This window comes from Chiloscyllium plagiosum, unplaced genomic scaffold, assembly GCF_037043375.1.
Source record: "Chiloscyllium plagiosum isolate Xiang-an unplaced genomic scaffold, Cpla_swu_hap1 HiC_scaffold_38, whole genome shotgun sequence".
NCBI classification, from domain to species: Eukaryota; Metazoa; Chordata; class Chondrichthyes; order Orectolobiformes; family Hemiscylliidae; genus Chiloscyllium; species Chiloscyllium plagiosum.
The window spans coordinates 81,004,476-81,015,906 of NW_028270176.1; the positions used below are offsets into that span (position 1 = coordinate 81,004,476).

The following is an 11,431-nucleotide window of genomic DNA, read 5'->3' on the forward strand; positions in this document are numbered from 1 at the left end:
TCAACAGATCTTGTTGCATAGCCATTTCTTCATTTTTGCTCTGATCACTGTGAGCAGAGTGTCACAGTGGGAGTGCGCTTGCCCCACACCCAGAGGTCAGACGATACTCTTGGAACCATACTGTGCTATTTATCATTTCACCAATACCAAGGAGAAATAGCTATGGTGTGCATAATTTACGCAATTCACTTATTCATAAGATCAGACAGATGCCCGCACAGCTGACGAGGTGGCCGAGAGGTTAAGGCGATGGACTGCTAATCCATTGTGCTCTGCACGCGTGGGTTCGAATCCCATTCTCGTCGCTGTTACTGACTATTTTCAATGTTGCTGTTTTTGGATGATCACATCTGTCTTATTGAAATTGGAACTCCAATAGTGTGTTTATATGCATCGACGCTATTATAAAGTTTCAAAGAATAATTTGATTTTGTTGCCTAAACTGCATTGAAATGTAGATTGAGTTGGAATAGTTAAAAGGAACTCCATTTTCTTTTCCAAGTCAATTACCGTGAACTTTTATTGTCTGAGTAGAGATCCAGGAAAACCAAATAACGAGAGATGCGAGGTGCATGTTTATGCAGTGGGATTCTTAATAAGTGTTTTGTCAGATGAAATCTGTAGCAGGTTGGGTAGAAGTGATTCACCTTGGTGAAAAGAGCACAGAGAGACAGCACAAAACAATGGAGAATTTTCAAAAGTGGCAGGGGCTGGGTGTAGGAGCCCCCAATAACTGGCTGTAAATGCACAGTAGAGAATTACCGATGTGGGTGCCGTGCATGGGCAGGGACAGACTTACACATTGGTCTCATCCTTTCCCTTGCTCTAGCCATTGGTGAAGGCTGGACATAAGACACATATAAACAAAAGATGTGGGAAACAAGCTCCCTCTCGTTATACACACTTGATGCATCACATTGAACTATGAAAAAACTGGAGAAGTCAGCAAGTTAACTACAGGGACTGAATCTAAACTGTGGGTCAATAACCGCAGATTAATGCAGCATAAACATGAAATGATTGCAAGAGTCTTTAAACACGTCATTAACAGACGTTTCGTTCTAATACCCGTGTGGCTGAATGAAGCAGCAGTGAATCCCACTTTTACCCACAGTCTTAAGCACGCAGACACATTTCCCCAAGAGGGACGCAGGCCTCTGGAGAAAACAAGCAGAAAGTAAGATTTCACCCACTTGGCTGATATTGTCCCATTTCAGACTTCAACACCAGTGTCCAGTTACAGCAAAGAAAGAAAGCATTAAGCCTCTCCCGTCCCAGTGTTCCTGACCCATTCTTTCCCCATCACTCTGTAGTTTGTACTTTTTCACCTCGTTCTTGCTGCAAAACGGATCATTGCTCACGCCCGTTTTTTTCCTGTCTTGCCGAACCGTAACACTTGATGTCTTTGCTGCTTGAAGATCTGCCAATCTCAACCTGGGTACACCTAATGACCCTTCCTCAACAGCCTTCTGCGACAAGAAATAATACAGATGCAGAACTGTCTGAGAGAATAAATGCTTCCTCATCTCTGTTTTAATTGTGAGATCCGCATTCTAATATGAAGTTAAAAATCGCACAACACCAGGTCATAATCCAACAGGTTTAATTGGAAGCATGAGCTTTTGGAGAGCTGCTCCTTCATCAGGTGTTTGTGGAGTACACAGTTGTAAGATACAGAATTTATAACAAATGGTTACAGTGTGATGTAACTGAAATTATACATTGAAAAATAACTTGATTGTTTGTTAAGTCTTCCATCTGTTGGAATGACTACGTTAGGTTCATTTCTTTCTTATGTAAATCGCAAAATTTTCTTTTCATAGTTACACTCTCAGGTGAACTTTAACAATTAGTGTCAACCTAGATAATTTGTTGAAGGTGTTAGTCCCTGTGTGCTGTGTCCGTGCCATAATGTTTAGACTGACGCTAAACTAAAAATAAAAACACGCTGCAGGCAAGGATGCTTTGAGGCATGGTACTTTGGTGAAACCGAGCAGATGCTACAGAACGGATGTATGGCGACTGCACATCAATTAACATACCGGTGTGCCCCTTACCTGTTGGGGAACACTTCAGTGGTCCAGGACATTCATAGCAGCAGAGATGTGGAGAAACAGATTGGGAAACAAATTTTGGAAAGGTGCAGAAGCCACAGGATATTCGTCATGGGTGATTTCAACTTCCCAAATATTGATTGGAAGCTCTTTAGATCAAGTAGATTGGACGGGGAAGTGATTGTGCAGTGTGTTCAGGAAGCTTTTCTAACTCAGTATGTAGATTGTCCGACCAGAGGGGAGGCCATATTGGATTTGGTCCTCGGTAACGAACCAGGACAAGTAATGGGCTTGTTAGCGGGTGACCATTTTGGTGATGATGAACACAATTCTGTGACTTTCACCTTGGTTATGGAGGGAGATAGGTGCATGCAACAGGGTCGGTTTTACAATTGGGGGGAAGGGTAAATACAATGCTGCAAGACAGGATCTGAAGAGCATAAGTTGGGAGCATAGGATGTCAGGGAAGGGTGTCATTGAAATGTGGAACTTTTTCAAGGATACGACGTGTCCTTGATATGTATGTACCTGTCAGGCAGGAAGGAGATGGTCGTGTGAGGGAACCTTGGTTAACGAGGGAGGTTGAATATCTAGTGAAGAGGAAGAAGGAGGCTTACATAAGGTTGAGGAAACAAGTTTCAGACAGAGCGTTGGAATGATACAGGATAGCCAGGAGGGAGCTGAATAAAGGGATTAGGAGAGCTAAGAGAGGGCATGAAAAATCTTTGGCGGGTAGGATCAAGGTTAACCCTAAGGCCTTTTATGCGTATGTGATAAACATGAGAATGACGAGAACGAGGGTAGGTCCGATCAAGGACATTATTGGGAGACTGTGTACTGAGTCGGAAGATTTAGGAGAGGTCTTGAATAAGTACTTTTCTTCAGTATTTACAAATGAGAGGGACAGTATTGTTGAAGAGGAGAGTATGAAATGGACTGGTAAGCTAGAGGAGATACTTGTTAGGAAGGAAGATGTTTTGGGCATTTCGAAAAACCTGAGTATATACAAGTCCCCTGGGCCTGACAGGATATATCCTAGGATTATGTGGGAAGAAAGAGAGGAAATTACAGAACCATTGGCAATGATCTTTTCGTCTTCACTGTCAACGGGGGTGGTACCAGGGGACAGGAGAGTGGCAAATGTTGTGCTTCTGTTCAAAAAAAGGAATAGGCATAACCCCGGGAATTGCACGCCAGTTAGTCTTACTTCTGTTGTAGGCAAAGTAATGGAAAGGGTACAGAGGGATAGGATTTATGAGTATCTGGAAAGACACTGCTTGATTAGGGACAGCCAGCACGGATTTGTGAGGGTACGTCTTGCCTTACAAGTCTTATTGAATTCTTTGAGGAGGTGACCAATCATGTGGATGAGGGTAGAGCAGTGGATGTAGTGTACATGGATTTTAGTAAGGCATTTGATAAGGTTCCCCATGGTAGGCTTATGTGGAAAGTCAGGAGTCATGGGATAGTGGGATATTTGATCAGTTGGATAGAGAACTGGCTAACCGGTCGAAGTCAGAGAGTTGTGGTGGATGGTAAATATTCAATCTGGAGCCCAGTTACAAGTGGAGTTCCGCAGGGATCAGTTCTGGGTCCTCTGCTGTTTGTAATTTTTATTAATGACTTGGATGAGGGAGTCGAAGGGTGGGTCAGTAAATTTGCAGACGATACGAAGATTGGTGGAGTTGTGGATAGTGAGGAGGGCTGTTGTCAGCTGCAAAGGGACAGAGATATGATGCAGAGTTGGGCTGAGGAGTGGCAGACGGAGTTCAACCCTGTCAAGTGTGAGGTTGTCCATTTTGGAAGGACAAATAAGAATGCGGAATACAGGGTTAACAGTAGGGTTCTTAGTAAGGTGGAGGAGCAGAGGGATCTTGGGGTCTATGTTCATAGCTCTTTGAAAGTTGCCACTCAGGTGGATAGAGCTTGTAAGAAGGCCTATGGTGTATTAGCGTTCATTAGCAGAGGGATTTAATTCAAGAGTCGTGAGGTGATGTTGCAGCTGTACAGAACCTTGGTAAGGCCACATTTGGAGTATTGTGTGCAGTTCTGGTGGCCTCACTTTAGGAAAGATGTGGAAGCTTTGGAGAGGTTGCAGAGGAGATTTACCAGGATGTTGCCTGGAATGGAGAATAGGTCGTACGAGGATAGGTTGAGAGTGATAGGCCTTTTCTCATTGGAAAGGCGAAGGATGAGGGGTGACTTGATAGAGGTTTATAAGATGATCAGAGGAATAGATAGAGTAGACAGTCAGAGACGTTTTCCCCGGATACAACAGAGTGTTACAAGGGGACATAAATTTAAAGTGAAGGGTGGAAGGTATAGGGGGGTTCTTTACCCAGAAAGTGGTGGGGGCATGGAATGCGTTGCCTATGGGAGTGGCAGAGTCAGAATCATTGGTGGCCTTTACTTGGCAATTGGATAGGTATATAGATAGGGGTTTAAGCTAGGACAAATGTTTGGCACAACATCGTGGGCCGAAGGGCATGTTCTGTGCTGTATTGTTCTATGTTCTATGTTGTACATTCGACCTCAGACTTTTGGGTGACCATCATCCAAGGCGGACTTCGGAACAGGTAGCAGCTGAAAGTGCCCGAGCAGAGGTTGACAGCTAAGTTCGATACCCATGGTGATGGCTAGAGCCGGGACCTTGGGCTCATGTCACAGTACAGGTGATCCCATTACCCTATCTACAAACAGAGACCCACACACACACGCATATACACGTTTGTGGGGTGAATTTGTACTTGCAGAGTTACATTGTACTTTGCTCAAAAACTGCATGAATCCATGTAAGTCTCTATTAACTCATTTTATACAATTAGCATCAGTCTAAACATTTTTGGAACAGACAGCAGCGCACGGGGCCTAACACCAATTCTTAAAGTTCATCTGAGAATGTAACTTCAAAATAAAAAGTTTTGCGCTTTACTTATGAAAGAAGTGAAGCTAACACAGTCATTCTAATAGATGGGAGACTTAGCAAACAATTAAGGTATTTTTCAATGTATAATTTCAGTTACATCACACTGTAAACTTGTGCTATAAATTCTGTGTCTTACAACTGTGTGCTCCACAACCACCTAATGAATGAGCAGCGGTCCGAAAGCTAGTATCTTTGATGTTTTGTAATGTCAGGAATTCATGTTCAATTTACGATTTTCATAATGAACAACAAATATTTTTCCCTGACTGGAAATCAACATTGGGAAATAGCAGTGAGAGAGCTGAATTTCAACACTTTCACAACAAGGAAGACATATTCAATGCTTGCAAATTTTCTTGGTGAATTTGTTTTTGCCTTATTGGTTCAGTTGAAAAATGACAGTCATTGAGTTTTTAAAATCATGGCGAGAGGCCCTTCAGCCTATTGCATCATTATCAATCATCAAACATCTTGTTTGTAAACACAGTTTCCAGCACGTGACTCATCGCCTGGTGTGTTGTAAAATTTCAAGTCTTCAGTTAAATTGTCATTCAATTTCTTCAGGGCTTAAGTGGTACAAAACACCTCTGTGAACTAACAGTTCTGAGAATGAAACTCTTTCTCAGAGCCGATTATCAGTTTTCCTCAAGATCCTGTGGAAAATGTTTATGCATTCAGATTTGAATTGGTGTACCCTGTTTCTTCTTCAGCTTCCTTCTTCTTTCTATTAAATGGATTAGATTCCAATACAGACACAATGTGCAGGTTGCAGAACTCACGTGTTTGTACTTTCACTGATACTCTGTCTCGCCGGGAGCTGCAGTCCTTCCCCACGCTGATTCAGACAGCACTGTCCTTCCTGTGACATTTACCATGGAGAATGCAAGGACAGACACTAATAACCCGCACTTGGAAACGAGCGGCAGTTTTAAAGCATTTACACTGCCCCAGCGAGGAATTGAGCTCCCAACTCCCGCATATCATACGGCGACACTAACCATTATATTACCGAGGACAACAGTTTCAAAGGAGACACTTCAGCCCATTGTGGCTCCATTTGTCAAAAACAACTGCTTAACGATCCGAATCGCTTAGCCCATAGCTTTATAGGTATTGGCAGAACACATTCACATCTGAATATTTCTTCAGGTTATAAGGGTTCCTGCCTCCCTGACCCTTACAGACACAGTGTTGCAAATTCCAACACCTGCCGGCCTATAATGCTTTTCCACTCATCTACTTAAAACTTTCTGTCTTTCTCATTAAATTTCTGCCCCCCTATGATCGATATCTCCGTCGATGGGAAACGCTGCTTTCAGTCTACCTAATACATACCCCTCATGATTTTGTACAACTTAACCATGCCTTCTCGCAAACTCCTCTGCACGGTGACAAACAATCCCAGTCTGTCCTGTCTTTCTTCATGACTGAAACGGTTCAGACCAGACACTATCCGAGTGAATCACTCCTGCACCTTTCCCAGTGCGATCACATCCATGGACTTATATGAACTGCAGGCAATACTCTGGGTAGAAATGAATGAACCGTTTTTACGTTGTCGCACCAGCATACGGTGTGGCTCTGCAGCATTTATCGGCTTGTGGTCCGGGGACACGTGGAAGCCAAAGGAGACAGGGACGGCAGTTTCCTTCCCTGAAGGTCGTCAGTGAAACATATGGGTCTTTCAGGCAACGGATTTGGCATATCCTTAATGGGAAGTTTTTCTTGCATTCATATTTTACCATTGTCGTGGTGTGGTGGTAATCGAACCCATCGCCTTGGAATGCTACCTGGCCTTTTGTATTGACAATCAAGCGATAATACCAGCAGGCTATCGCAGAAAGCCGTCACAGCTGATCTGTTCCAATAGAGTCTCTTTTTTTCCCAATTATTGTCAGTGACCATTTTTTGAGTCTCAAGTTCCAATAATCTCTGATCCATGTCAGTAAAAACCGCTAAAGGTGAATTGATCACACAGCGACTATATCCAAACGGATCGAATGATTTAAACCTGCCAATGAAGAGATTGGGGCATGGTTGTACAGCAACAGTGAGTAGATGGTATCAACGTGAAAGTATATGTTAGATTGTGCAATGCCTCAGTCAAATGGGACGAGGGTCGGGAAAAGAGAGTTAGGGAGAGTGGGAGGGAGAGACATCTTCAAGAACTTTTGGGGTTAAATGCGGATACATGAAACGCAGAAATATCAGAGAACGAAATTCGATTGAAAACAAATCATCACCTCGGAGAATATTATCATGTAAAAACGAGTAATTTCTTACCGTGTTTCACCAAAATTAAAACTTTGAGAGATCTGACTGTCATGATGTAGAATCGATCCGAAGTCATAGCAAACACAACGCAGTTGACGAAATACTAAACGGTTGCAGCACTCTACAGACCACGCTTGCCAACTGCAGCTAGTATTTTAGCAGAGGAGATGTCAGAAATAAAACACAATATCAGGACATAACGACAGGTATGTGGGAACTCAGAATGGGCTGAATCTTTAAGTTTAACGTCCCCAGAGTCTGTGGAGATTCCATTAATGAGAGTATTGGAGGATGGGATTAATGAAACTCTCGAAACTCATGGGGCAGTGCAGGAAATTGTTCAAATTTATGCTTCAGTAGCATTTAACATCGGCCACTTCATCACTTTGCCCACACAAGGCAATAGTAACTGCTGCACGCAATCACAGTTAATTCCAGTTCCAGACCCGGAATCAGGGAAACTGTGTGAAGCAGCCATGAAGATCATGGAATGACGGAAGAGCAGCGCGTATATTTCCGAGGTTGGGATTGCTCCTGGTCAAAAACGGGGCGGAAGGGAATACTTGCCCCCATTTATAATATTATAGCCATAAGCAGTATATGTTGCTGAGGTAGCCGATTGGCGCATCTAAAGATGGTTAAGACTTTAACTTTGGGGTGGCAAGGTTCGAAATTTCATTTTCATGTTTGGATCCATGTTTTTGACATTGGCAGGAGCAGCTGCATTTGCTCTCATCCCCTCAGAATCTGCTTCTTGTTCCCAGTAAATACTGCAACCTGGAGAAAGTGGTGTTGTGTTTATATAATAAACGAGTCATCCTTGGGGACTCAGACACGGAACTGGTAATGTTAAAATTCGTCGAATAATACCTGGAATGAAAAGCTGACCTCAGGAGCAGAGAACATGATTTTAATTTCCTGCAATCCCATTCATGCATGTCCCATACGCAGGGCATGCTATCATTTTTACCCAATCCTGCCGACTTGTGACTCCAGGGCCAGAACGACGTCGCTGACCCTCAATCCGAGAATGCCGACCGTGTGGGGACGCAGGCCATTCGGCCCTTGAAGTCGACACCATCCCTCAGAAGCACATCCTATCAGACCCACACTCCATACCTACTCCATTCCCCTTCTTTTCCCATGGCTGATCCCAGTAACCTGCACACCTTCAGTCTGTGGGAGGAAACTCACACAAGCAAAGAGAGAATGTGCAAACTGCATACAGTTACACAAGACTGTGATCAAATCCATGTCTCTCGTGCAGCAAGACAGTAGCGAATCAGGATGAACAACAAATGTTGTCCTGACCAGCGACATCCACACCCTGTGGGCATATCGGGAAGAATAAAAACACATTCACAACATAGACAACGAGACTTGCGCTGCGTGGACATGATTTGAAACAATCGTTCACCCTGGGTAGGTACAAGGACACCGATATCACAGAGAAACCAGGGCAATGCGGGATTCAAATATCTGCTTAAACTCATTTACTCAGTCAAACTGAGGACAGACTGTTCAACAGTCCCGTGTGTGGGGAGGGCTCAATGAGCAAAAAAGAAACTCCAGAGTAACCAACAAGATTACATATCCCAGAAGGAGATCAATTAAACTGTCAATGCTGCAGTTAATCCCAACCAGCTGCCAGTTTAATACCATCAAAGTCATCGACTCACGTAACATGAAAACAGGCCTTTCACTCCTACCAGCTCATACTGAACATAATGCCAAACTAAACGAGTCGCATCTGACGGTTCCTGTAATTGTTAAGAGTAAATAATGCCCTTGTATTATTATAACTGCATTGTTAATATAAATGTCCAGATATAATTCTGTTCAAATCCTGGCATGGCAGATGCTGGAATTTTATTTCTGTAAATACCTAGAGTAGAAAAGTCTAATGATGATGTTGAATCAGTTGTTGTAGATCTGATTCACTAATGCCTGATAGAGAAAGAAACTACCATACTTATCTGGTCTGGCTGGCATATGACTCCAGATCCATAATATCGTAGTTGATTCTGAACTGCCCTCTGGGCAATAAATAATGGACTAGGTATGAATGATTAGCTATTTTTAAATCCCACTGAAACTTTCCTATTCATTTATCTAAATATCCTGTAAACATTGTAAATGTACTTTCATTCATCACTGCCTCAGGAAGTGAATTGCACACATAACCCCTCCTCTGTTAAAAACAAGCCTCTCATGTCTTATTTTAAATCTCTCTCTTTTCAACGAAAACATTTGCCCTCTCGTTTTGACGTCCCCCTCCTTGGAGAAAAGACAGTTAGTTAACTCTATCCGAACTCTCAAAAATTTATAAATGTCTATCAGGTCGCCTTTCAAACTCCAGTGCTCGAGTGAAAATATTCTCAGCCTATCCAGCCTTTCGTTTTAACACAAACCTTGCCCCCTAGCCATACGCTGGTATACCTCTTCTCAACCTATTCCACCTTAACAATTTCCTTGCTATTAGTTGGCGACAAGAACTGGACGCAGTACTCCAGAAGAGACCTCACCCAATATCCTATTCAGCTTCAACATTACGTACCAACTCCCATGCTCAAAGGACTGAGCAACGAAGGCAGGATGACAATTTTTTTTAACCATTCTGTCTATATGTGAAGCAAACTAAAAAGAAATATTTAACTGCATCCCTGGTCTCCGTTTTCCACAACGCCCTATCACTATTTGTATGAGCCCTACTCTTATTTCATGTAGCAAAATGCAATACCTTCCATTTATCCAGATTGAACTCCATGTGACATTTTTCAGCCCAAAGACGCATTGGATTACGATCCTTCTGGAATCTTAGATCCCCTTCTTTACAGTCTCCAATTCTGGTGTCCTCTGTGAGCTTATGAAACATGGCTGCTATGAGTTCCATTGTTTTCTCATATTGGTCAACGATTTTTAACTATTTATCGTGGTGATCATTTAGCAGTGTGCAAATCATGTAACAATTAGTCATGTAGTTAACTATGAGGAAGAAAGCCATAGACTGCAGGGAGATTGGAAACAATTGGCAAGAAAAAGTGCTGAAAGGAATTCAATCCAGTGAAGTGGGTGATAATGACTTTGGGGAGAAACAATGATACAAGAGTGAATACTGAGTGGTTTATAGTAATAAAAGAGAAATTGGAAGTAGGCATTCTCCAATTTTTGAAGGTGATTGGACAATGGATCAAGTGGTCTCGAGGGGTGGAGATACTTTCCGTTCTTGATCTCAGGTGGGAATATAAGAGCAGGGAAATGATGCTGGAACTTTAGCAACTGCCTGTTCAGAGATGAGTCAGAGGACTGGCCAGAAGTCTGGTCATTGCATTCATCTATTTTATGAAGAATGATAAAATAGAAGATGGAGGGCGGAAATAGACCATTTGGCGCATCATGTCTGGATCAGCAATCAATCAGATCTTCGCTGCCAAGGCTCCAAGTCAGGCTGGCACGTTCCTTGGAGGAGAACTTGCAGATGGAGGTCATTCGATGCATAAGTCCATTAGACAATAGAGCAGAACTTAAAACATTCAGCGCAGTGTGTCTGCTCTGCCATTAAATCATGGCAGAAACTTTCTAAACCCAATTCTCCAGCTTTCGCCCCATAAACCTTGATCTCCTTAACAACCACGCTGCTACATACCTCAGTCTTACATATAATCACAGCCCTGGCTTCGACAGCCTTATCTGGCAACGAATTCCATACATTCACCACTCTTTGGCTGAATAAGTGTCTCTTATTACTGCTCCCAAATGTCTTCCCTTTTCTCCAAAGCTGTGCCTTTGGGTTCTAGTCTCTACTAAAAATGGAAACACCTTCTCAGCATCCACTCTGTCCGTGCGATTCACGATTCTGTAAGTACCAATTAGATTTCCTCTTATTCTTCTAAACTTCATCGAGTATTGACCCAGAGTCCTCGAACGTTCCTCATGTGACAAGCTTTTCATTTCTGTCACCATAATGGTGAATCAGCTCTGAACACACCCCAGCACCAGTGCATCCTTCCTGAAATTTGAGGACCAAACGTACACACAGTAATCCAGATGTGGTCTGACCAGACTGTTATCGAGCCGCGGAAGTGCATCCCTGCTTTTATATTCAGATATTCCAAAAATAAATGTCAGCATTGCAGCCGTCTTTCAAACTACAGCTTCAATCTGCAAGTTCATCTTA

At 42.8% G+C, this 11,431-nt stretch overlaps 1 non-coding gene across 1 annotated transcript; it reads left to right on the plus strand.

Moving 5' to 3' along the window:
• The first annotated feature begins 223 nt into the window (after window positions 1–223).
• trnas-gcu (transfer RNA serine (anticodon GCU)) lies at window positions 224–305 on the plus strand. The gene has a single exon. It is a non-coding gene; the product is annotated as a tRNA-Ser (tRNA).
• The last annotated feature ends 11,126 nt before the right edge of the window (window positions 306–11,431 follow it).